The sequence below is a fragment of the Oxyura jamaicensis genome, chromosome 13 (genome assembly GCF_011077185.1).
Source record: "Oxyura jamaicensis isolate SHBP4307 breed ruddy duck chromosome 13, BPBGC_Ojam_1.0, whole genome shotgun sequence".
Classification (NCBI taxonomy): domain Eukaryota; kingdom Metazoa; phylum Chordata; class Aves; order Anseriformes; family Anatidae; genus Oxyura; species Oxyura jamaicensis.
In genome coordinates, this window is record NC_048905.1 from 14461559 (window position 1) to 14488537 (window position 26979).

A 26979-nucleotide genomic window follows, 5' to 3' on the forward strand; every position below is an offset into this window, starting at 1 on the left:
GGGCACTGCCCAATGCACAGACTGAAGGCAGGGAAAAAAACCTGACCTGAAACCTTTTAACATTTCTCTGGCAGCCAGCTAGAGAGACAAGGACTGGTTATTTATCTGTAACGACACTCTCTTTAGGCATTTTCCCAAACAAAATTAACACCCTTACATCCCCAAACCAATTCTACATCTTACTCTGATTAAGTAATATGCTGTTATTTATTTAATCCTCTTGGAAACATCAGAGCTGCTGCGAACAGAAGAGCCATGTTTATTTTCAGACACTTCCAATTCATTATACTCCTGTGCTCATAGGGACATATACAGATTTATATGCTTGGTACAGAGAAACCCGTTTAGGGAAACAAAACAGAACCACCTAAAATACAAATCAGGGCGAGCCATAAATGCTGCACTGCAGTCTCGGGTCCTCCTCCCAGACATTAATCTCCCAAAAGACTACAGCTCCCAGCATGCACCAAAAAAAAAAAAAAAAAAAAAAAAAAAAAAAAAAAAGACATTTTTGGCAGCAGGATGATTTCTTACACCAAGGGGCAATTAACCAGCCTTGCCAAAACAGGAGCAGATTATGGCCACAGCTGCTCCGTATCCTCGAAACTTTGGTGCAGCTGCCAGCTCACCCTGCACATTAGCCAGTGAAAATGTGTTTGCCATGGTGGTTGTTGGGAGAAAAGGGTTGCTAAAAATGACTTGTGGAGAGCTTGGTGAGTACTGCAATATCACGAGAAGAAACCCAAATGCACAGAGCCACCCCTGTGAACAAGTGCTTGCTTTGGAGAAAATCCTTTAAATTGCATTTGCAAAGGAGCAGAACAGAAGGTAAAATGTATCACCACGGGTATTCAAGTCCGCAGTGCCCTAATGACTATTGCAGCTAATGAATGAAGCTGTGTTTGGTGTTTCAGTGCCAGAAACGCTGCAGCCCTGTGCCATGTGTGCAGACCCTCCTGGAAGGGTTTGGGGCTGCTGCCTTCAGACAGCATCGCTGGCGAGGTCAGGGCTGGCTTTGGCAAGCAGCTGCCACCGCAGGGCACGCGGGTGTCCCTGCCCTGGGAGGGAAGCAGGTATCTCACCCCAAGTTTCCTAACTGCCTGTTCAGGGCAGACATTTGCCATTCAGGTGCACGTGAAACGTTAGCTTTTTTGCAAACTGGAGGTTTCATGCAGAGGCAGAGCCTTGCTGGTGTTTATCAGCTCAGCAGAGACCATTCCTCCTGGAGTGAAGAGGCTGGAAGAGAGGTGAGTAAACTGGGGGGAATAAATCCCTTTTCCTCTCACAACTGATGTTATAAACCTTAAAAACAGAAGAACCCATTTGTGTTTTCTCCAGCCCTGTTCCGTGTTAAGGACTCGGGTGTATATTTGTACAAGATGGATGTGTGTGTCTATAAAAATCTTCACCTCCTCTTCTTCTCCCCCCCACACATATGAACACATCGCACTTGAAATTCTTCAGTTGGTAAAATAAAAAACACACCAAAACTGGAGAATGATCAAAGGTTAATGAAAAGTTCGTCCAAGGAGCAGACCCCGGCACAGATAGCAGCTCTTTAAGGCTTTCAAGCATCTGACAAGAAACCATCAACAAGTATTTGTGGTCAGGGATAAAGAGATACATCCTTTTGAACATACCGAAGCATGAAACCTCCACAGTAGTTACCTTATTATATTATCCCTACGTGTCAAGCCATGTCATTTTTTATGATGAAAAGTGATTTATATGTGACAGCAGCAACTTTTTATGGCCCTCGGGGGCTGTTACTTCAATAGCTAGGATCCAAGTAGTGGAAGTGTAGTCTGCAACCCTGTAATAAATGGCAGTGCGAGGGAGACGAGCGATATGTTCTCGTTCCTGTTACCAGACCTTAATAAGTATTGCCTGCGAGTGTAGACAATTTGCTTTCAGACCTCAATAAAAAATTGTCATCGTGGAGCAGTGTTTTTTTTGTTGATTTTTTTACGTTTTTTTCCTGGGTTTCTCATCTTTTAAAATAGAACTCTCCTGAAAGTAAGATTTGCTGTGATGCCTGGGAAACTCTTAAGGTTATTTATTTATGTTTTGAGAAGGTTCATGTTATAAAATGAATGCACTTGTATTTATGCTACTAGAGCACTGAGAGCTGCACTCAGGTGAAAGAGAGGTCAACAGGCCTTCGGGAAGGAGGACGAGGGTTGCTGCAGTGGTTTCTCTGGGCCAGAGCCTGCCCCTGCCCAAGCTCTGAAAGACCTCAGGAAAGATCAGTGGGGGCAGCCATAAATGTGGGGTCAGCCTGCAGGCTGGGGTGCCTCGATGGGCTCAGCAGCAAGTAGCAAGAAAGGATCATCACCTCTAGTTTGGGTGATTTTTGGTGAACAAATCTAGTTTCCAGTGGCCAGAGAGTGGAGGCTTTCCAGGGGGGGGAAGATGCTGGAGAAGTGGTGCTGGAGGAAGAGATTGATTCACGTTCTCTGGGGTTAATTATTTGGTGGATGCTGATGAACTGGGCAGAGACCTGAAAATCTATAAGGAATTTGTAATGGGAATTTATCTTCATACCTATTCTGTTATTGATCAAAACGGTATCATGAGACATCCAGACTCTATTGATTAGTTTAGATATGTTAATGGTGTTTGTACTCGAAATAGAGTTTGATACGCTGGTGGAATTTTTCCCTTTATTTTTATTTTCCTGTCACCATAGTAATGCATATGTAAACACTTTTATTTAAAAATATCAAAGATGAGAGCAGATTTAAAGCATTTTAGAATTTAAGTGCTGGGATCAGAATAACATGTGTGGTGTTTTGACACAAGCTGAAAATATATCCAAAGGCTCCTTTCCAGCATGCTGACAAAATATATAAATTAGCCTGGCAAAGGTCTGACTCTCAGCAGAGCTCCCAGCTCAGCGTGGAGGCCTGATCCAGACAAGCAGCTGAAGCCACTGCCTCCGATACGTGGTGAATCATCATTTTTCTGACAAAGATTGTACCTGTGGCCATCGCAATGAGGGCTGCAGGGAACCAGCAGCTCGCTGCCTCTAATGTCAGTGATAAATTAGCATTCCCCTGTGCCTGGCTGCTGCAGCGGCAGCGGAGGAATCCCCAGGGTGGCCTTTGCTATTCTGTTGGTGGGAAGAGAGGGAGCCGAGTCACCCCTCAGGGAACAGCAAGGAAGGACAGTGCTCCTTAGGCAGTGGCACCAAGCACCACAACTCACACAGCCCTACCAGCACTCTCCTGGAAAGGAGTGGGTCAGTGTCCTGATCTGCTGGATATAGGAGAAAACCTGGTGCAAGATAAAGCAATTTTAATTTTAGAGCTGTGATGGTTAGTGCAAACGGGTCGGTAGACGCATGAAATGTCCTTGAGTAGCTCTGAAAACCAAAAGGCAACTTTATTCAGGGATGTTTCTTCTTATGGCTGATGGATGAAGCTTCCTCTCAGGCTTCAAAAGATGTAGCATTTAAATCATCTTGTAAGGAAAGGGATTTTCTGTTGGGACATAAGAATAGCATGAAACAAACAAACAAAAAATCCCACAAAACACAATCATGTCACTTTTATTGAGTTAGATATTTATTTAGGTGCCCAAGTCTAGTTCCTAATTTTAGGCACGCATTTCTACCAGCACTGAGAACACTGGCCCTGATAACACCAAAGGCACAGAAACACCACAAGGAGGAAGTTAACATTAAGGGTGTGATTTCTTCTAAAGATTACAGATTCTGTGATTTACACTTCTAATTCCTACAGATGCTCTGGAAAAGCCCACTTCAAATATTTGTCAAGCATGCTAGGGCTGCTGGTGGCAAGCGCTGTGCAAATTCAAAGCTTTAATATTACTGCTTAGCTATTGTATCTAAAACACAAAGGGGTCTCATTGTCTTTAAATGTCATTCAGGGAAAAAAAAAAAAAAAAAAAAAAAGGAAAGAAAGAAATCTGCCCCCAGAGAGATCAGCTTTCTTTTTCCAGGAATTTTCTGCTTGCAGGCAGATCTTCGGTATTGAAGGGAGACTTATGCATGTTTGCATCTCATCTGTTCTTACGGAGGCTAAAGGAACGTCTCCCAAAGGAATGTATGTGGCTGCTTGTGTTTTATTTCTGCACCTTGCTCGTGCTGTCTGGCAGCTCAGGGTAGCACGCTACTGTTAATAAAATACCAAAGATCATGATGGTTTTGGAAAGCAGGTCAGCTGCCGTGTCTTGGTTTTAGCTGTTCTAATTACTCCATAGCACAGCCAGGCACACACAATGACCCCAGAAGGCTTGCCTTTGGAGCAAGACCCTCTCTCTATGCTGCTAGATCTAAAGGGGGGCTGTGTTTTGCTTCTTAGAGCTATTAACTTGGTAAATCATTCCAGGTGCAAGCAGCCTCTCACCTGGGCCACTCCATCTCTCCCAGCAGCAGCTGGTGGTAGAGGGGGAGCATCCTTTTAGCTGATGAAAAGCCATGAATCGCTGCCAGCTGCATGCTGCCCCCCTCCCTGGTCTCCATCCTGCAACTCACACCTCCCCCGAAGATGTTCAGCCATGCTCTAATGATCTATTAATTAAGGGGATGTAGCTACAATGATGTGTGTTGGGGGGGGGATTTCTCCCCTTATTACTGTAGAACACATTTTTATGAAGCTGTCTTGCAGCCTGAATGTTTTTTAAGTCCTGGGTAAGCAGCAGTCCCCTGGCTAATTTGATGCTGAATGTTTTCATTTGTAGTGTTTCGCTTCTATGGCTTTTGAAGGGGGGATCATGTAGGTTGTTTTTTCAGTTTGCTCCTGGGTCCTTGAAAGTGCCCTGGGACAGTCTGCTGGGAAGGGGGGTCTGTGTCCTACAAAAGGAAAAGCTGGACTGGGGTTATCCTATTCTTCGTGGATTGCTACATATATGAGACCTGGGTGATATTTTTGTTGTTATGATTGCTTATCGTCCTCTGTGCAGTTAACCATAATTAATGTTTGTGGGTTGTTTGGGCACGCAAAAAAGTCCAGTGATATATGGCCAAGCTAATTCAATTGTTACTGGAAGCTTTTTATTATGCTTCTACTGGCATTTTGTCCTCAGTCATTATACTTGAACTTTGATACGCTGTTTATGAAATGTAAGTCTGCCCATTTCGAGAGCAATCAATAAAGCTGCTCAGCAGTTCTTAGTAGACAGGTGTCTACTGATTTTCAGAAGAGTTCAACACCTATTGTACTGAGAGCTCTGAAAATAAAAAACGTTGAACAGAGGATGAAAGATGTTTGATCCCGAGGAACAGAAAGTGCTTGACCTCTTGTATCTGCTGCATCCTCCTGCCACTGTGGGCTGTCTCACTGCAGTGGGGCACAGGATACATTTACGAAGGACTTGTTTTGCACTTGAAATTCGAAACGGGAATCTTGTGGCTTCTTTCTCAATAGTCTGGACTCCTAAACCATTCAGGTCTTCCTTTTTGCTTATGATAGTTTTCTCTTGGTAGAGTCCATAGGAGTTTGTGGTGGCTTATACTGGTATAAGAATGGGATAACTTATAGGATCAGGGCTTTGGAGAGGTAAAAAGACTGGAAAGAAGAAGTAAACCTTTCCCCAGAGTTGCTTTGATTGCATAAGAATTTTTCTTTTTTGGAGGTGGGTAAGGGGGAACTGGCATTGAAGCATTGTCTGGTCTGCAATAGCTAGTGTCCTTCAGGTGACCGAATACTTGCTGTAATTATCCTTTCCTAGTTGAGGACCTCTGGTTAATAGTAGAGCATCTGCAAGGCACAAAACAAAGGGCTCAGTTTCTCACTGCATCAAAATGCCTTTCTTCCCGTGTCTCATCTGCACACTCCAGGTGTGCAGCAGCCAGGCAGACTGCCTTGGGCTCTGAGTCTTACTGAGGTGTTAACTGGGGGTTCTTGCAAGGATGAAGGATTGTCACTTAACTCATCTTAATGAAATAGCATGGGGGGGGGGGGAATCTTAGCTTATATTCTTAATTTCCTATTCTGATTCTAGAAATGGGTCCGATATCAGTTGATTCCTCTACAGCAGAACTTTCTGAAGAACAAAGCAATGTGTTAAACAATAATAGTATTGACTGAAGAACGCAGACATTTCATCAGAGTCCAGTACTTTGTGAACATTCTGGGCTTATGTTAGATATGACAATGTTTAAATTCCATCTGGGCAGCAAGGACTGTGGCAGTTTCAAAAAAAAGTATTCTGTTGAAGTACTTGCTTCAGATCAGCCGGAGTCCTTTGGACAGTAAAAATCTGGGGTTTTCCTTGATCTCATAGTTGTGCTGCTTTACTCTGGTGAAACTGAGAAGACAATCCCACCTTTGATGGCTACTTTTCATAAATGACCATCTATCAATCTCCAGCAAGACCAATTACGCTCCTCCATATTACATTTCCAGTCATTTCACAATTGTCTTTTGTACCGTATAAATGAACCATATAAGCGCTTGTAGTAAGCGCCAGTCCTGGTGAAATAGGTCCTGTTTCAGTATATTATGGCTGATTTGCAGTGCTTCTTACGATTACTAGACCTTTTTGTCATGGAAAATGAGGTGTATGCTGTATTATCAACTATTAAACTATCACACAGTTTTAGCGTTAGTTTCTGCTGATAGCAAATATTGTGGTTGAGGATGCAAAATGACTTCCATTATAAAAATCTGACTCAAGTTTCTCATCATTAGCCTTGGGGTGAGAATTGTCTCCAAACAGAATGAAAGCAAGGAGATAATTTGGCCTACGCCAGTATTTTTGTTGTAGAATCTCCCTCAAGTCACTGAAACCTTAGCTTTTAATAAACATTAGCAACTGCAACAATGCATTTTGCCAGCATCTGTGATGCTTCTTATCGTCTTTCCCCACAGCTCTAACTGCACAGAGTATTGGCAGGCTTAAAGGAGGAGGGGTGGCATCCTTTCTCCTCACTCGCCCCGTACTGTCCTTACTGAAGAAAGAACATTTTCACGAAGGCAAGAAATACCTTTGCTGCTCTGAACGTGCCTGTTCCACAACAGGCTCAGTTAGCTGACTCAGCTTCTGCAGCACTGAAATGAAATTAGCAGGTGTTAAGCCTGTTCTGAAATGCAGCATCACTGTTACCTGATTAATAAAGGCCTAACTCTTTTAAGCTGCCTCTTTGGCCTCATATAATTGAAATCTTGCCGATACATCATGTCGTTCTTACGCCAAAATGAAATTCTCTTTATTGCATTAGCCTTGGTAGCTAGAGGATGCTTGTTATCAAAGGCATTCAGATAGCTATTGTCCCATTTCTGCAGAGACCGCAGTGTGTTCAGTCCCTTATGGAGCTCCATGGGAACCAGCAAGAGCTGGCCCAAACCCAGGGATGTGCAGAGCTGTGCCCTATCCACGGCAGTAACTGATGGCTGGTAGAGTAGAAGTTCTCTGGATGTCTTTTTTGAGACTTATGATTTAAGCCTGCAATATTTTCCCCTTCCATTTAAACTGAAATCCTCTTTGAAAATTTGCTTGCTTGCCTCTTGTGCCTTTAAATCTCAAGCTGTGCTAGTTCACGCTGTCCAGCTCCTCACGCTGAATTTCTGAGTCCATCTCTGACTGTGACATGAAAAAATCACATGAATGCAGAATCCCCATTAATGCTAGGAAGTTTTAACTATGAGGAAGCTAAAATGGCTTGTTGTTACTGGAAGTATTTGAATTGTCTTAGTGAAGAGTTTCTTTTGGTTAACGAGGAATCTTTGGTTCATACTGTTTTCATTCGGGTATGTTTGTTGTGTAACTGGCTTTTGCACATGTCCTGTATTTTGATACTAATTGTCTAGCGCTGACTATCGTAAGTGGTCATCACAGTAAACAAAGCTCAGTCACTGTATGTTGGCTGAAAGGAGCAGATTAGCAATAAAACAGCTGACAGAGGAAGAGGCAGTGTGAGACTGCAGCCCTGAAGCATGTCACTGCAGGCAATGCAGATCAGCAGGAGACAGGACTGCAGCAGATGGTCTGAGTTTGATTAATCAAATGTCCTGAATTAAAGCCTGATTGTATTAAAACAACAACAACAAAAAAAGGCAAGCTGAAAATGTAAATGAGTGCATTGTCTGTCCCTCTCACTAACTTCAAATAACTGAAGGCTGAAATAATTATTTTCCAGACAGACCTCAACATATCAAGCATTAAATGTTTAACTATATTTTGCACATCATGTGGATCAAACAGTCACATAGGTACCACAAATTCTGCATCCTATGGAAAGGTAGAGCGTGATGGGCTGGGAACCCAGCGAATGACAGGCAAAATTCTACTAAAATACCCAGTCTTGGGAACTTCTCATAAAACAGGCAAGTAAGTTGCCCATTCAGCCCCAGACGTACACCACTCTGTGTTGAATTTAACGTAGCTGAGGATTCAGGCATTCCAATGTGACTTCACTTGCAGGGAAGCGAACAAGATCTCATTTCTCCATGGCTGAGAGTGTATGTTTCATTTTTGCTTTTTAATCATGTGCACGTTTTATTATAATTAATCATTGTAACATAAGAAATAGGGGAAAATGACAGAAGTGGTGAAAATCATATTCAGCTCTAATTTTTTTTTGTCTCTAAAATAGCAAAAACCACCCAACACTTTGGGCGTGCAGAATGGAATTAAAACTATAGATTGATCATAAGTTCTCTTGGCTCAAAGCCAAGAGTGGAGCTATTAATTTGACACAAATTAATCTATGCAAATTTGCACACTGATTTAATGAAGAGACAGACATGCAATCATTTCATTATTTCTCAGGTTTTCAATTAGATTGAATTCTGTAGCTGGCCACCATCGTAGTCACTGAGTTTTGCTAAAAGGTTATTTGATGAATATTTATGAATTTGGGATTCTGCTACAGCTGGGCTTAATAGCAAGTATCATACTTCCTGAGTACATGCAAATGATTCTTCCAATATCCTAATGTAGTGATTGATTTACCTTTTTTTTGTCTTGACTGCTTTATCTTTAATCCCAGTTATTACTTTGGCGCTCTGGTCTGAGATAAATTACTTGCTCAGGGGTAAGTGACTGTTCTATATTATTACAAACATTGTCTTGCTTTGTGGCTATTTAAGTGTGAGAAGTGACGCTCTAAACAGCTAGAAATGTGACAAACCTAACTCAGAGCATGTGTGGATAGATAAAATTGAGAGAACCTATAATATTGCCCTGGGCAAAAAAGGTGCCACTTCTACAGATGTCTGCGATGAGGGATGGAATACCTTCCCATTGATTTCTATAAAGCTATTCACCTTGCAATTGCTGCTAAGGATGTATTCAGTTGGAAGTCTGCTTCAGCTATATCAGTTGCTGTGAGGTAAAGTACATGGTTAAGAATTGCCCCAATTTGAAATGGGGTTTCTGAACATTATCCAGCTTTTGCTGAAATTAATGAAGCTAGACCAAAATTCCTATAAATAAGAATAGAAGCAAGTCTAACATGTTCTACTCATGTCTTTCATTGCTTCAGTTTCTCACTTGTTGCAAGGATCCAGAATAAAAACTGAACCTCTGAATGTGGGGCTGTTTTTGACTAAGTGGACGTTTGGGGACAAAACTAGACCTTGTTAACTAGAGCTAGACACACATGCTCCCTCTCCCTCAAATGCTTCTGAAATGTTCTCTTCTGGACTCATTTAAGGCCTTTAGTCTCTTTAAGATCTCCAGCCTCAAATCTGGAGGTGTACCCATTTTGTTCTTCCAGGCAGCTACTTTTATTGTGGACATATATATATATATCTTTCTTTCCACCTTTCAACCAGTTTGTTCAGAGGGCACTGGAATCAAAATGGACCAGATCTGTTCTGGAAGCAACTGTTAGCTGAAGTAGCAGAAGCCTGAGGAAATATGCAGCTGGGATAGGGAAGATGCTCTTTAGCTCCTGGAGAAAGTGATTCCAATATATGAGGTCAGCTCCTCACTGTTTATCACAGACAAACTTCAATCTTTGCCTTAGACCTTAACTTTTAACAGTGCAATGCAGATGTGAAGGCACAGGTAAATGTGAAAGGAAAAATGACTGTAATTTGTGGTCTTTCTGAAATGGGATCTTGAACTGCACAAGGTAATATGGAAATAAGTCCTATATTTTACCTATTCTGAACCTGAATTGGAAAGAGATGGCTAACTAGAGCAAAAACATATCCATCTCTTAGTAAACAGTGATGGAGATAACAATTGTAAATTCAGAATTAAGCCAAAACTGGCGTTGGTTGCACAGACCCCTTGGTATGCTAGTTAAACCAGTTTTATTGCCCTTTGGTTGGCACCTACAAGTAGTACAATTACTCATGCATAACCACAGAAATGGCTCACTCTACCTGAGCTAGAGTTCTTTCTGTGTAAAGAGCCAGAAGAGCAGGATATGTTTAGAAAGACAAGCAGTGATATACAAGTGTTGACTGAAGTAGGCTACACCTCCTTTTAGGATTAATTCTCCAAAGGAGCCAAGAAGTTAAATTTATTCATTCTTACTGTCATTTATTCCATTTTGTACCTTCCCACTGACCTCTGCCTGGTATCCAGACTATGAATTGCGCATTGTTTGTAATGGAAGATGAGATTTTTCCCAGGAAAATGAGAAGCAGTAGACTTCAGAATGCAGGGAGGCCGGCAGGACAAGGAAGGCATGTTCCCATGGTTCTGAGAGGAAAGAGTCCTATTCTTTTTAACTGTCAAGGAGACTGGTCACCGGTCAATTAATGACCCCTGACAAAGCGAGTACTTAAAATCTTGTAACCACTTTACTTGACAAGGTCATAAGGGTTCTGGTTCCATTGTAGCCTGATTTCTGCACTAAATAAACACCTGCAGGTTACGTTGGGCAGGACTTAGTTGCTCTGTGAGGAAATGCTGCAGGATTTCAACACCAGGGCCTGAATTGCCTGGGGAGAAAAGCTAATTCAGTATAAGCCTTGGGAAAGTTTCTAGCAAATGTCAGTGGCAAGGTCTGTCTATACACTCATGTAAATCAGAGTGTATGTGGAGGAGGCTTATCAAACTAGTAAAGTAGTAATATTACCAGAAAGTGGCTTAAGGGTGAACCATTGCAGGGAGCCTGGGCTGAATGAGGACTGCAGAACTTGACACATGCTAAGGGGTTTCTGATTTCCACACCAATTTATTTGCATGATGTCTGTGAGACTGAGCATCTAATCATCTCCTGCTTATTCATATTTTTCCCTGCTCTGGAGCATATCCTTGCTGAGTTTCTTAAATCTAACAAAAGCTTTCATCACTACCTAGAGATGTAACCATACAACTTGTCTGAGAGGCGTCGCTGCTTACAGTGTGATTATGTGACAGTGTGTGATGTTTCCACACTTAGTGGAAACCTTGTCGAATGCCTCATTGGCTTCCTGAAAATTGCCTTTTTTTCTGAGCAGCATTGACAAATGACCATCACAGGGCCCATGGAGAAGGAGAGGAAACTGCAAAACTCAGTAGAAATTAATTTGCTGAAGTAACAGACTAAAACCCATGTTTGTAAGACTTAACACATTTCAGCTGCTGGCAGTGCTTCTGCTTCCCCTGTGGGCCTGAAGCAGCTGAAGTGTTTCCCCTGTGCTGATCTCGGAGCTGGAGCTCTTTGCTTTTGCAGTTCACTGAAAGGGTATGGCACATCCATCTTGTTCTGACTGAGATGTTCTCTGTGAGACCTTCCTCTCCAGGAGTGAGTGAACAGTGAGTGAAAAGGGGAGATAGATCCTATCTCCCCTTTGCAAAGCAGGGTTGCACAAGAAACAGGATTGCCCAACAAATAGGACTAGGAGATCGTTTTGCTCCCAGTCCTGCTACTAGGCCCTTGCTGGAGTTTCTGGCATGTCTCTGCCCTACTAGCAGGTGTCTTTCCCCTGCACATTTGTACTGAGGCACCACGCTTGTGAAGCAGTCCTTAGCTCTGAGAACCTCTCCTGCGTACTATGGACACTGTGGGTGAAATTCTGAGGGAGGAGCAGCTCACCCAGAAGGGAGGTGATCTCTGCACCCTTTGCCTGAAGTAACTTCTGGACAGCCCTATCTACTGTTGGAGGAGCTTTCAGGAGAAAGATACCAGCTGCACTCCTGAGACTGGGAAAAATGGGGTAAGAAACAGGAAAAAGGTGCTTTCTTGCACAGGGAAGGCCTCTCTCCCCAGCACAATGCACAGATACTGTCTCTTGAGGACTCTAAAATGGCCGCTATGACCTGCCCCCTGCAAAATGGCCTCCTCTCATCCTGGGAGCCTAGAGATGTGCCCTTCCATGACAGGGCTGCTTCAGCACTGTAAGGTGCCAGGTGCTGCCCTTATTCTCTCTTATGCTTTCAGCACCTTCTTGCCACTGAGATTTGAACAGTGAGCAGAGCTGGCCAGACTGCCTCTGTCCTCTGCTGCTCCCTGCATGAGGGCGTGCAGTGGGCCTCAGCAGAAGGGCTGGGCCAGCAGTGACAGGGTGGCTGGTATCTCCTATGAAGTAAACACAAGAACAAAGATTTTATACATACATACATATATATATTTATTTAACAAACAATAATGACAGCAGAATTGTTTCTCCTAGGCACTGAGGCTCTGCACGTTCTCCTGTGCCCAGGCCCTGACTGCTGGGGTTAACCCCAGCTCCCTACAGCAGCCCCATGCAGGGTTCTGGGAGACAAGTGATCACCAAATGGCCCTTGGAGAACACCTGGAGCTCAAAGTGCTGGAAGATCATCCATAGCCAGCTTTGGTGTGTGGAAAAGCCTCTGACATTGCAGGTAGGTACTGGGTTGCTGTGAAGAGGTGCTTTTATTGCAGGGTCTGATGTTCTACTCTTCCTGGTACTGCCTGTATTTTGGGGGTGCTTTCCTCATTGCTGGGCACTGGCCATGGGGTTGGCACGGTGCCTGCTTGGTTGTGCTCCCTGTGAACCCTGTAACCCTGTTCAAACTGCCCCCGAGCGTTGAGATGGCTCAGTTTGTTGTCTCTTAGTATTAGGTCTTTCAGCCAAACTGCAAATAAACCTGCAGGGAAATCAATATTTCTCACCCTTAGCACGTTGATTTACACCACCTTTCCAATGACGACTTCTGTAACAAATCCAAAGTGCTTTTAAATACTTGTCTGAATGCAAATGTCTCCTATTTGCAAATAGCGCAATAGGTGATGGTGGAGAATATATGGTCCTGAGCAAACTTGCAAGGGGGCAGCGCAGACTAGTGCAGGGCTGGCTTTTGTGCTGTTGCATGCCTGTGCACATGTTTCAGAGGGTGCAGTCCATAGTCTGGGAAACAGTGGGATGCTGCGTCAGCATGTGGCTTTAAATCGATCTAAGATGTGTGATAAATACATGGTGGCAAAAAAAAAAAAAAAAAAAAAAAAGGCGACAAGGGTTTCAATCTTGAAGCATTCTACTTTAAGACAAGAGGGAAGCTGAACACAAAGGTGTAGCACATGCCATGCTTTTGAGATGTTTCTAGATTGGTGCCAGGCAGCTGGGTGCCTTGAGTCTATGTGTGTGTGTGTGTGTATATATATATATATATATATATATGTAGCCTCAGTCAGGTGGTTACAATGCTAAAATATTGGCCTTTTAGCTAAAAGGGCTGCAGTTAAACTCCGTGATCCAGGGTTGTTCCCAGGCAGGGGATGAAGCTGCAGTAGTAGCTGGGGCCACAGAGACAGACCTTGTTTTTGTATTAGAATAACGTGCTTGATACTTGCCTGCACCCCAAAGCACTTCAGTGACTAGAGAGCCACCAGGATTGTGACTCTAGAAAGTATAAATTGTAATTTTATGAGTTGCATTAACTGCTGAGTTGCAGTAAATGTTGGTGTAAATGGCTGTCTCTTCATTTCAGAAAAATAAAGGAGATAGCTGGTCTCTTTGTATGCTAAAGAATCCAGCAAAAGCATAAGTTGAAGTCGCTAGTCAGAGGAAGTATAGAGGCTCCATGAGATGCTTTGCTGTAAAGGTTTGCATGGCTCTGGCAGAATGGCATCAGATCATCTGAGAAAGATAGTAGACAGAAAAAGCACAGAGAAAAAGCACTGGCGGCACAGTCCTGAGAAAATGCTGAATGCAGCTTTTTGCTGGCTAAAAAGGGGCTTGGAGATCTCTCCTGCTGTTTCATTCCTAGTGTGTGAAGGGAAACAAGGCTTTGTACATAATTTAAAAGCAAACAGGATTGTGTCAAAGATATCAGACTCCGCTAGTAATTATTTCTCCAGACTGGAATGACCCACGGGATTCAGAACTTTAGCCAGCTTTTCCGGGCAAGCAGATAATATCGTGATATGTTCTTGTCTGATGGAAGTGGGTATCACTCCCTGGATGTTATTAATGATACACACCAGAGGAGAAGCTGACAAAAAGAAAATAGCAACTTCCATTGGAGCTGAAGCTGAGCAGTACATGAATTTAAATAGCTGCTTTAGGTTAGCTACTTGGGTATATTAAGTACATCATTTTCTTGCTCCATTACTTCCACTGTAAAATAATCGCTGATGAAGGCTGTGAATTAGAGATTGAAAAAATGCTTTTGAATCTTATACAGGTTGACTCAGACTGATTCCTTGTCTAAAAGGGTGGATTAGATGGTTCACAGATCTGCAGGGATTTCTGATACATACTACGTAGCTGCTTAAAAGCTGCATTCGGTCTATGAGCTCCCATTAGGATAGTTTCCCCTGCTTTCCAAGCTTCATTTTTGGTCAAATTGCAGGTCCTTGGGGAGGAAGGTGCAGAAGAGAACAATTTCTTGTGTATATATGGTACCTTCTACTGTAGGACTCCAATCCTAATTTGGATACTGCCACAGTATAAATAAGTCTTCCAAGTGTTGCTGTTTAAAATCTGTTTTGGAGATTGTGGAGAGTGACTGAATCCTACCGCTGTATGCTAATTCACTGGGGCATGGAAATTACTGTTGATGACTCGGAAGGATGGGCTCCTGGCTCATAGTAAGATCTGGGTATTCAGTGGAGTTAATTTGTCATTGTTCACTTTGAGTCCTTAGACTGGACCGGAGATACAAAAGCAGGAGGCAGGCCTGGCTTTTCCCCAGGTCTGAGACTGTGTTGTGTGGTGTGGCCTTCTTGGATCCCCAGATGTCACTTGCAAAGTGACCTCCTGGGGTCTGAGTGTCTTGGATTCAGCAGAAGCAGAGGGCTGGGGTAGTTCAGGATGTCCTTCACAGTCAGGCACATTAGTGCACTTTTATAATGCTTTTGGTCCAGTATACAGTGTTTGTTCCTTGAAAGGGAGTTTTTAATTATTATTTGAAATTTGGATAAAACTGGCACCTTTGATTTGAATAACCTCCTATGCAAGGACTTTTTCACACATTGACCAGCATGTTTTTCCATCAGTTACCAGAGAAAGCATCTCGCAATTAAAGCATCTCTACCTGCATGGAAGAACAGCACTGAAGCAGTGGTAATTCCCTTGACCTGTTAGCTGGGTTTATTGTGTACTTTTGATATTCTAGCCATAGTCTCATTTTCGTACTTCCCAAAATGTGGATTTTCCCAGCAAGAAGCTCTGCTTTACCAAAGATCTGCTGTGCAGCTGCCTCTGTCCTCTAGCTCAGTTCTCAGTCCCAGTGAGTGCCTCGGAAAATGTAACACTTAAAATAGAAGTGTTGTACGTGCATCAATCCATAGTGATTATATTTATAAGCTGCCACTGCTCTGGGCAAGTACAAGGACAGGCGTGGCACCAAAATGAAAAGGAAATGCTGCAGAGGCTTTTACGCTGGCAGACACCTCAAGTGTAAGTTAGATTGGGAAATACGCTTGTGCGTGATCTCTCTGCACTGACACTCACTTGCATGATTTGTCTCTTCTGTATTCGTGAAGGGCTCTCTCATTATGGCTACATCTCACATTTATTTTATTTCTAATTATGCTGATTTATGATGGGGTTTTAATTAACTTGTCTTGTCTGGATCCTACCTATGTACTTAATAGGTTCTTACAATCTAGGCCTAACTTATTCTGATAGAAGCTGGGCATGGTAATACATCTGTAGGCACAAGCTTTAATTAATAAAGGATTCGATCCTCTAACAGAGCCGTGGCTGAGGAAGATCTCCCCTTTGTGTTACAGAGGAGCTGAATGACTTCTGCAAGGTCTTTTTTGAGCCCAGGTTTTCCAATACCAAGTCAGTGCTGTGGTCCACAGACTCTCGTCCTCCCAGTTATAGATGCATCGTGTTGCCCATGTTGGCTTTGTGGCTACTGATTGCTGTCCTTGTGAAATTCCTCCCTTTACACCTCACATCTGACCTGACTTTGGAAGATGCTGAGACCCCGCAGCAGACAGAATGGAAAATGACTGATAGTGCTGGCTGTTGTCTGAGGTGATTCCCTGAGAGGCTGCTGTGCGTTTCAGTCTGCAGGAGTTGACTCGCAGGCTGATATTGTTGTTGACTTGAACACAGTCCTGGCTGCAGAGATGTGTATCAGTGCTATGAGTTAATTTCGATGTGACATTGAAGTTTTTAGTTGGGTATGACAGCCCCTCAATTTTCTAATAAATCCAGGTCAACGCTGGTCTTTAGTGAGATAATTAAGGTTGATCCATTCTGCAGGGCAAGCAGGAAGAAAATTCATTACCGTGTGGGGAGGTCAAAGAGGGCCAAGGTGGAGAAATAAGTGTCCTGTGCACTACCGTTTAGTGCTGCATCCTAATTGATCAGTGAACTATGTAAATGCTGAGCAGGTCAGGCTGTGCGTTTTATAAAGTGTCAGAACTGATGAGGCTTGCTTTGAAAAGTTACCTTGCTGTGCTGCATGCTGCTGAGAGAATAGGAAAATGGGGGGGTTTAAGTATTGTTCATTTTTAATTCATGGCAAATTCTTTGTATGATCTTTCTGCAGCACTCAGTGTGCTGAGCATGGCGATTGCCTCTGTAAACAAACTGCTTGCAGCACAAATAAGACCACGGTCGCCAACCCTTCCTGGCCCCCCTCAGCTCCCACGCTGCTAGGTGCTGCACAACGCAATCACAGAGCAGGGAAGTGATGGTTGCTTGTGATTGCAAACAATATCGCTGCTTTGTAGGAGGATTTATTAGCTTGGGCTTAGGGTCAGGCAAGTTCAATTCCTTGTGCTGGAACTGAAATTGAAGGCCGTGGAGGCCACTGTTTCACAATCCCCTGGGTGCGGACTTCCCATCCCTGGGTTTTAAGGAGGGAAACCAGATCCACAACACAGTTTCCATCTTCCTTTCACCGGGGTTCCAGGACTGAGAGCAGTGTCCTCATGAACATGACTGCTCCGTATAGGAACTCGAAATTGGGGCATCTAATGGCTGAGTGGGGTCCTTGTATGACACTTGCAAGCTGAGATCCCAGCAACGCTGGGAGGGGGCGGTTTGCAATAAATACAGGGCTTTGTTTGCAGGGCTTTGCTTTGCAGGATCATGCTCAAGTCCCAGGGCTGGAGCACTCCACCAGAACAAATTGCTCTGTGATATTTCTGTTTTCCATTTTACTGTGTTTGGAGGAATGCCATTCTTTTTTTCATTCACTCATAGCGAAAAAGTTATCTGAGCTCAGGGCTTTACAAAGCACAATGAGGTAGCATCATCCAAGGAGACCTTCCTCTGAAGCAGTCTACATATTCACTTGTACAAGTGATGTGGGGACAAAATTCCTACTTGTGGCATTAATGTTTTTTGTGATATACCCTTCAACACTATTTCCCATTGACACTAGAGCTGGAAAAAAATTGTTTTGCACAAAAAGAGGGGCAAGAAGTGGATTTCTAGTTATGAATTCTCTTAAAGAGCGGAAGCAAACCACCCAGAGTTGTTTTTAAGTACCAAGCCATGGAAAACAGCACCCAGCCTCAGACAACATGCTTCTGTTCCTGATACTGAAGTTGTTAATGCAAACACATGTCTTTCCTTTGTGAGGAGACTGGAACATCAACAAAAGAATACATTTCATAGGATGCTTGAAGTTCTGGCTTTTTCCAGAGAATTCTTTTGGTGCTGCAGCATTTGGAAGAGCGGAGCAGCAGGCTGCCGTCCGAGCAGTACGCTGTGGCGGCTGGTCTCGCTATGGAGAACAAGAAATCTCCTCTGATCCTAGGACAGGAAGTTGAGGCTCTCACAGGAGAAGCAGCTTGGCTCGTGCAGCTTCGTGAAATGAAAACTAAGGAGGGATGTGATCGCTGGCTGTAAAAACAAGGGGGTAGGTAGCAGGAAGGAGAAGAGCTCTGTAGTTAACCTGTGCTGGCCTCTGCTTCTGTAAGCTTGCACAGTGCTTTCCCATTGTATAAGGTCATCTAATGAAAGATATTACATCTCCCTGCAGATTTTGCTTTTCTTATAGCCTTAGACAGCAATAGCTATGGCAGCTCTGTGCTTGGCACTGAAACGCTGAAGTCTGGCTGAGAACAAATTTAGTTTGGGCGTGTGGAGGTCTCTAAGTATGAGAGCTATGGGGATTTGGAAAAATCTTGCAGTAAGTATAATGTAGACGAGGCACCTGAAGTAGCCATTAATTGGTGTCTGATTAGCATCTGCAGGATTGCATGACATGGAGCACGATAGCTGAATTGCTGTGCTGGCATGAGAGATTCTCTGCAGTTCTAAGGGAACGCGAGCTGAAGTAAAGAGACGATGCGTAACATCAGCGAGGTGGGAAAAATCTGCATGAGGATCATCAGATCTGCTATCCATTGGTTTCTATTTAATTATTCATAGTAATCCAAGTGCTGCTTACCGTATCTTGTACTGCTTTACAGTGTTTTCCTCTGTGTATTGAATGTCTGATTTACCAAGGAACGATATGCCTTGGAGTTGTGTAAGAACAATGAACGTATTCATCGGCTTCCCTACAAAGCAGCTCTAAGATCTCGCTGAGGAAGGCTTCGGCAAAGAGCTAAGCTGGGGGATGAAGGGGAATGCAATAGAATTAGGAATGAGATTGGCACATCCATCCAACGTGCCATGCAGGCCGTGTCATGGGGTTGGCTGTTTTGTTCTCTTGCTTTGCGTGCTTAGAACTTAGAAAAAGCATTTCAAAAATTCAGTGCCCATACCTAGGGTAAGATTTTGGCTCCCGCTTAAGCATTGTGTGAAGGAGCCGGGGTCGTGAATGGAGCACTGTGCTCAGTGCTTTCTTCGGTCTGCCAGGAAGAAAAGCTGTCTGTCATGTCAGCCCAGAGGAACGGAGTGCAGACGAGGGCTGTGGCCTTCTTAGCTCTCCGATGCCTGCAGGGAGAGGGGGACTGGCTGCAGGCGCTTTGTGTCATTACAGTACATGGGAAGGACCGTGTTTTTGATTCTGCAGCAGTCTCTTAATAGGGCTGGACAGGGACTGGCATGATGCAGGACAGTTCAGCATGAGAGGATTGATCTGGGTTGCCAAACTTTTCCCCAGGATAAGCAACCAAAGGACAACAAAGGTTTCTGTAAGTTAACCTCTGCCATCGACATCACTGAAAGTACCAGGAAAAACCGTCATCCTTCGTCTGCTCTGCAGTGAGGTTTGTCTTAAAGAAAATACTCCAGAGTCTCAATATATATGGTTCACTCTGATACAAAATACTTGATGCAAGTACGTATAAAACCCCAGAGTTACATTCTTCCTTGAAATCTCATCCATAGCGGGAGGCTGTGATGGAGGGGCTGATGAAATGGGAGCTAACGAAGGATGGAAGACATCACTACCTGAGCCACCCTGGAGGAGTATGTGTGCTTGGAGCAACAACCAAACAAAACCTTCCAAGTACTGCGTGGTCCTGAACTCTGAACTTGGGCTGCTCTTTCTGATAGCTTGAACGTTCACCCCTTGTAATGGGATTTTTATCCCAGAAGCCCCAGGAGTTGCACAGCAATACTCTTTTGAGCTACTGCTTACTGCTAGTAGTTAGGAAGCCACTGCAAACAATTGGATGCACACAGGATAATGTTCTTCACTGTCCTCAGTTATCATTCTTCCCATGGTGTAAATGCATCTGAAGGGTGTGATTTCCATTTAGAGTACGTTGTGGAACCAGGTCAGACATGAGATTTTTTTTTTTTTTTTACCTGCCCAGTAACCTGACAGATCATCTAGTTTGATTCTTGTGAAATTATCTGACTGGATGCAGTGCTCTTCAAAAGCAGAGCATTAGGAATCATCTAGACAAAGCAGCAGATAGGTATTTTAAAACACAGGCTAGGGTAAGCAACTGTTCTTATCGCTTACAGGGAAAATTAAATTAATGGCGAAAGTGTTACTTATTTGACTCCGAATGTGGGAATTATTACTAATTGCCAGAGTAATTCCTTGATAATGATGCTGTAATGATTCTTTCTATTACAAGTGGTAATGCTGTCATTACTACATTACTCAAACTCAAATCCATGGGGAAGCTCTGTAGGGTGAGCAGTGATTGAAAGTTCCACATTAAAATAATTACCCTCAATCTTAAATTTCGAATGTACATGATGGATATCTAACGTTCACTGGATTTCTTAAGGCTCCTCTTCTGCAATATTTCTCTTATCTGCACCGGGCTCTGGTTATTTTGTTCTTTTTAGGCTAGTTAATTTTTCAAGACGTGTTTAAGGATGGTATTCAGAAAATGAAGTGTTTTAGCATTGTTAGAATGGTGACAACCGATAAATGAGCAGCTTATATCTTATCTGTAATGTTGTGTAGGGAAAAATGTAGCCTTCCTTATCCAGGGCTTTTCTGTTCCTGACGCCTTTTTGAGATAGGATTTCAGCGTCTTGGCTGTAATGTACGGTGGCAATGTGAGAAGTACGATGCAGATAAGTGTCACAAACGCTAATGCGGGTCTCATTTTGATTCTGAAACCCCTGATTAGGGAGTGAATGTGAGAGCTACGGAGTTGGGCTTCCACACAGGCTTCCCCTCTGCTTTTGTGCCTGTCTCAGTATCCCAGTGGCACTTCCAGAAATTCCTAAATAAGGTAGGACAAGCCCTTTTGCTGGGAAATAGTATTAACTTAATTCTCACAGAGATGAGGAGCATTCTCAATCCAGTATTTTAACAAGTATCTTCTTTATTACTTTTAAGAGTCAGTTCTTTCTCAGCCAGAATGAGGAACATGGTTGCCATGTACAGATATGCCTTGGTGTAGTAGAGACCAGAGAACATCACTGAAACGGTGAGAAAATGAGGTGCTTCCCACCCCAAAAATGCAAAAAAAAAAAAAAAAAAAAAAAAAAAGTTCTCTGCAGTGTTTCCGGTAGCAAGTGGGAGCTGAGCCATTGCTGTGCCCTGCCCTTGGGTGCCTTTCAGTGGAAGGCTGTGCTGATATACGCACTAAACACTCGTGGTCAAGGACTGCAGGAAAAATTCTGAAGGAGGGTTTTATTCTGGCTTTTCTGTACTAAATGATGGGAAAGGAATCCCCCCTGACTACTTTTGGTTAACCTCCCTGGATATAAATTAAGTTGCCACAGAAAAACATAACGCACTTCAACCTGGAGGTGGAGGCGCAGTGGGAGTCGGACTGCGTTTGGTTTTGGAAGCATTTACAGAGCTTGTGAGCTCTGTTCTTCGTGAGATCCTAAACAGGGACTGCTTGCTGGGACCACCGAGGGACTCGAGAGCTAAGTGAGGGTGCTGGCTGGCACCCACGGTTTCTCCCCAGTCTGTCACAGTGCCTAACCTCAGCGACAATCCTACTGCTGTGCTGAGCTCGTGCCACCTAGCCGAGCTTGGGGGCTGGCCGGGATTCTCCTTGGGCAGCCAGTTTTAGTCTTTGTACTTCATGCATATTCTGTGGAGAGGAGTACGCAATGTGATTTCTCTTTTTAAGTATGATTTTGAACATATTAATGATATTGGCAATTACTCAAAGAAAAACACGTAATCAATGCTTGTTAGCCTGGGAGGTGATAAATTTGAAAACTACAATCTGTGCTCGCCTGGAATTTATTGCTTCAGGCAAGGTGATAGCTTCAGCACTGCCATTTCCAAAGACTGCTGTGCATTTATTTTCTCATTAGCATCTACTTTCTATTGTATATTTTGAACAAAGGTAACCTTGGAGTAGGAACACATTCCTTGCTGTCAGGAAGAACTTGTGATGCTGTTTCAAAGGTGCATGCATGATTGAGCAGCAATACATCACAAGGAGCCCTGCAAAGAAGATAATTCTCCATGGGCTGTAGGAGAAGAAAATATTTTTTTATTTCTTTATTTTTTTAGCTTACCGTACTCTGTGGGAGGGGGGAGGGTTAATGTATGTGTGTTGTGACAAGCTCTTTCAGATGGTGAGTAGACTGTTTGTCAACTCATAACGATCCTTCTCCAAAATAGCAGAGATACAACAATTTGCATTTTAGCAGGTTTTGATAAAAATTTCCTTTTAAATGAGGGAGATTGTTGTCAGTGCAGATTCTTTAAAAAGCAAAAAATCAGGCTGATTGTAATGGTTCAATTTGAAACAGTGACTCTTAACTTTCCACTGAAAGATTTACTGCATATTGTAAAACTCTTGGTATTTCCCTAGCATGTAAAACATGCTTAGGATGCGTCCAGTCCACGCAGAGCTGGCGGTTCGTGGCAGCCCGACTTCCGAGGATGAAGGAGGAGACGTAATAGGAAGGCAAAAAAAAGGGCAGTCTGGTGGCAAAGCACTGAGCTGGCCCTGGAGGAAGAGGAGGTTGGTGATGAGGGAGAAGGCCATAGACAGAGCCTGATTTCATGCGAAGTTGTTCCTGTGTTGTTGATCTGCTGTGTTCATTGGGATTGCAGCTGCTTCGGTTTGGGGACTGTCGCTGCAGGTGGTGCCATATTGCAGCAGAATAGCTCAGACGAAGAACACAGGTGGCAGAGCCAGGGATTGAGGGCACTGGGATAGCATCCTGGTCATTTTGCAGAACACGAGCCAAGATTTTTAAGCACTCTGCTTAACCCCAGCCCTGCCTGCTCCAGCAGAGCTGTGCCCCCACACCTGCGGTAGCACAGACCCAGAGGAGCGGCTTCTGCTGCAAAGCCACCGCTAGCTGTAAAACCTCTCGTGTCTGCAAAGTTTGTCACTGTAGGGCCAGCTGTCTGTAGTGCTGTCAGGATTTTGACTTGACGTGCCATCTCTGCAGCTGACGGTGCCATCTGCACTAGCGCTCTGGGTGCACCCTCAGTGGCCTCCCGTAGATGAGCCGAGCTGCCTTGAGAAAGCAAAGAGAAGCACAGATGATGAACCGTGGAAAGAAAACGGTATTTCTTCAGCTTGCTGCTCTGGGTGGATTTTAATGGCAGCCGAGAAGGCTCTGTCCGTGCTGAGGCCGCTGTGTGCTGAGCGTTAGGCTTCGCACAAACAAGCTGCTCAGGCTCATCCTGCTGCAAACTGAGAGCGGTGCCTGGGGAATTCCAGAGATATTAAGGAGCTGCACCAGCCAAAGCAGCTGGATCGGGGTTTTCGGCTCGCAGCGTGAGCGAGCTGTGGTGTTGGCCCTTGTTCTTGTGCTTTTCTGATGATGGGGATAGGACGTGGAACCAACTGACACACAGGAGTTTTCTCACTTTCAGGATTTTTCTGTGATAGCAAGCTTGAATCCTCAGCTTTTCTAGGGGGCAAGAGTCACACGAACTTCCTTCAGTGGAAGGTGGGATGTTCAGTCCTATGCCAGGTCGATCCTACAAAGCAAACCTCTATCAGAAGAGTTACTGGTTTGAGGATAAATGTCTGGCGTGAGGCGCTGTATAATCACAAAACCAAAAGATGGCTCTTGGCTTGAGGAGCACTAGCTCTGCAGTCGGCTACAGCTGTTCTAGCTGAAAAGATCATATTAAACGCGATGTCTGTTTCTACTCATAAAACTTGATGGTTTTTTGAGCAGTGCAAACTTTAATGTGTGTGAAAGTGCCTTAAGTTGGTAATAATGATGAAATGCAAGGAATCGTCCAAAATTTCTCTGTTTACTTCTATAATAAAAACAGCTTTATTCAGTAGTTCGTGCATGGGGTATTCACAATTTTTAACTGACAACAGAAATCCCCATATGGCTCAGAAAAGTGTTGGCATGCACTTGTGTGAAGTTTGTTAAAACTGCCTGACAGACGTTGTTTTTTTAAAGAATTCTTTTCCTTTCAAACAAGTTTCTTCTGTGGTTTATAAGTGAAGTTTAAAAAGCTAATTGGACAAGGCCAAGGATATAATTAGATTTATGCTTATGTGGGATAGTCTTGTAGAAGCAGTCTCTAGAAGGACTCTGAGACTGAAATTGAAGCTTGTCTCAATGTCATGATTTAAAAAAAAATAAATATTGCCATCAGCTGAAAGTGACAATTTCAGTTGTACCAGGAGGTTCTCAGTATCCAAGCCAGAGCCCAGGGATGATCTGGGGCCCTTATTTACCACTCACTTTGTCGAGTCTCCTGCCTCCCGCATCTCCTGGGGGTGACACTCATCACTAAAATCATCGGATCAGCTCATGGTGTTTGTAGGATTAAGAAGGTTAAACCAACATTTGGTCACTTGCCGAAGACAGATGATTTGTAGCTGTTAACAAGTGCATTCAGTCGTCGTATTCCTTCTGACTCTTGAATCGGTCACATCTTTAAGAATAGCAGCAAGTGATTTATGTAGGAGATAAGAATCTTCACAAGCAGCTTATTTTTTTTGAGGGATTTTAAATTCTCTCCTTCCCTTTACAGAAAAAAAAAAAGTTTCAAAGGAACATCTTGGAGTCTTTTTGCATTTGTTTCTTTGTAAAGTCAAAGATGAACAAAAAGTTGCTGAAGGCATCCTGCAGAAGTAAAACCAGTCAAATCAGGCCAAGTTGTTTTTTTTTCTTGGCTTTCTGTTAGGTGTCTTATGACATGAGGCTTTCTACGTAGTTGCTTATTTTTGCCATTCAATCATGTGCAGCATGCACAAACACGAACTCCCTGCACAGCCTTTCTGGGCTGATTTAAGCCTTGCTGTAAAAATCCAGCCAGGGTGTTTCTTCCTTAGAGAACAATAAATGTGAAAAGGAGAGCAGGAACCTCGACTTCATTTATTCAGTGACTTTGGTTCTGGAAGTCTTCGGGCCATAGGCCTCTGAGTGGAAAATGTACAAACATTGCACATGGAGGTCCCCTGGGCTTCCCGTGCGTGTAACAGGACAGAAAGGTTCCCTTCCTCAAAGCTTAACAGAAATTATTCCAGTGGTATCCTGCAACGTTGGTAGTGGGAATTGTTTGCTCTCTTTTTATTCCTGAGTAGTACAAAGATGTATGACAATAAGGAGAGAGGGAAGATGGGCTGCACGGGACAGCTGGAAGCCTGTGAAGTTGAGATGTGATCTGCGGTGGTGGTGATGGTTTGGCTCAGCCCGTGTGTTTTCTGTGCCCATCTCAAAAAGAAATTGCCTTCAAAAATGTAAGTGGCTTACCGCATCTCTTTCATTAGGGAGACAGTGTAATGTGATATGGAGATGCTGAATTTATAACAACGTCTGGTCGGTGATGGAGCTACGCCAGCCTGCATGTTGTCCCACCAGCTTGGGTCCAGGGAAGGCTGTTCTGAAGGCTGTTGCTGTGTGCACACAGTGTGGGGTTTGCCTGCAGCTCAGCCACCTCCTGATCCCCCACGCCACGTGCAGCTGGATCAGTTCTCCGGCCGTTCACCTTACCTCCAGCTTATTAACTGTCTGCAGATTGCTGGGTCTTGAGCTTTTTTCCCTTTGTCTGGATCGTTCCATGGCTGAGGTATGTCTGGGCTCTCACAGGAAAGCACAAACGTTATTTCGTTCATCCTTCCCCCGACGTGTAATGGCGTTTCCCACTTATGCTATAACTTGTTAGGCCTCCCCTTATGCTTTACCTGCCTCGCTGTTATCACACATCAAACATACGGGCCGGGTGCTGCCTAAATACAAGGCAAGCTCCAGCGTATTTCTGTGTAAAGTGCCAGGGGCCAAGTTCTCCCCTCAGACTCCATGCGAGGCTCCTCTTTGATCTGACAGGAGCTGCGTGCACAGCTCCTGGGGGCACGGATCAGCTTACATGTGGTTTCCCTCCTCTCCCTCCCAATTATTACAGGAAGCAGCAGCTTTTACAGTGTAAATGAGACATTTGAAAGCAGCTGTTGTCAAAAGTTTCCTTCTAATTCTCAATAACGCAATCTTGCATATTAAGAAGCTGCCCCTCGTTAGGCACACGCTGTTATTTAGCACATGGAGGTACCAACCAAGAGCAGGTATTCTCTGTTCCTAATACTGACACGTTTGGGTAATCAGAGCTCATCTCTACCCCGAAGGATTTATAGTTGGAGCTTGTCTGCAAAACTAGGAGGGAGCTTCTTGAACAGGAATTTTCCACTTGTCAAATCTGAGTGGTTTTGTGGAAACGACCTGACTTCCTGGGCTCCTAACGGAGCTTATGCATGTCTGAATGGTCACCATTTCCTACTGGCTTGGAAGCCCCCCTCTTTCCAAAATGCCGTTATCGGATTGAGTAAATAGAGTGGGGTTTAAATCTCATAAAAATGCTGCAGGTTTTGTCCAAAAATGTTTCTGGGATTTTTTTTTATTATTTTTTTTCTGTGCAGCTGAAGACTGATTTCCCATTAAGCTCTCCTTTTTGTCTAATAGAAAAGATGGAGGAAATATGCCTTCAAGAGCAAGCTGACTAAATGACTTCCCTGGGGTCCCACACATGCTCCGGGGCAGAAGCTGAACTGAACTCAGCGCTCCTCAGCGTTAGGAGGGCCTTAACCACAGAACGATCTTTGTCTCATTATGTTAACACAATCTCAGTTAAATGCTGACTGACTTAAGTCTGTGAAGATAAAAGCAAAGCTCTAGCTCAAAAATGACATAAAATGCTGGAATCAGTTCAGCACTAGTGAATTATTAATATTAACCATTTAAAAGAAAAATCACTGTTTTAGAGGAGTGGCTTTTTAAAAGTGCTTTTCAGAGGACGAATGTTTATATTGATGTGTATTTTCCCCCCCTTATCCATTCAATAACCAGACTGCAGGGAATAATTTCTTTGAAAGCTACTTTGTCTCTTTCTCTGAGTTCTTTACCTATAATTTGCTAATGAATTTCAGCTCAAGTGCAGTTAAAA

The 26979-nt window shown here is 43.6% G+C and overlaps 1 long non-coding RNA gene across 2 annotated transcripts; it reads left to right on the plus strand.

The window, feature by feature from the left end:
• The first annotated feature begins 1125 nt into the window (after nt 1-1125).
• LOC118173665 lies at nt 1126-25341 on the plus strand. Of its 2 annotated transcripts, none has more exons than XR_004754338.1 (3): nt 1126-1247; nt 17484-21076; nt 23019-25341. It is a non-coding gene; the product is annotated as an uncharacterized LOC118173665 (long non-coding RNA). The 2 variants fall into 2 exon arrangements; XR_004754339.1 differs by lacking the exon at nt 23019-25341 and adding an exon at nt 21956-22543.
• Nucleotides 25342-26979: the final 1638 nt, after the last annotated feature.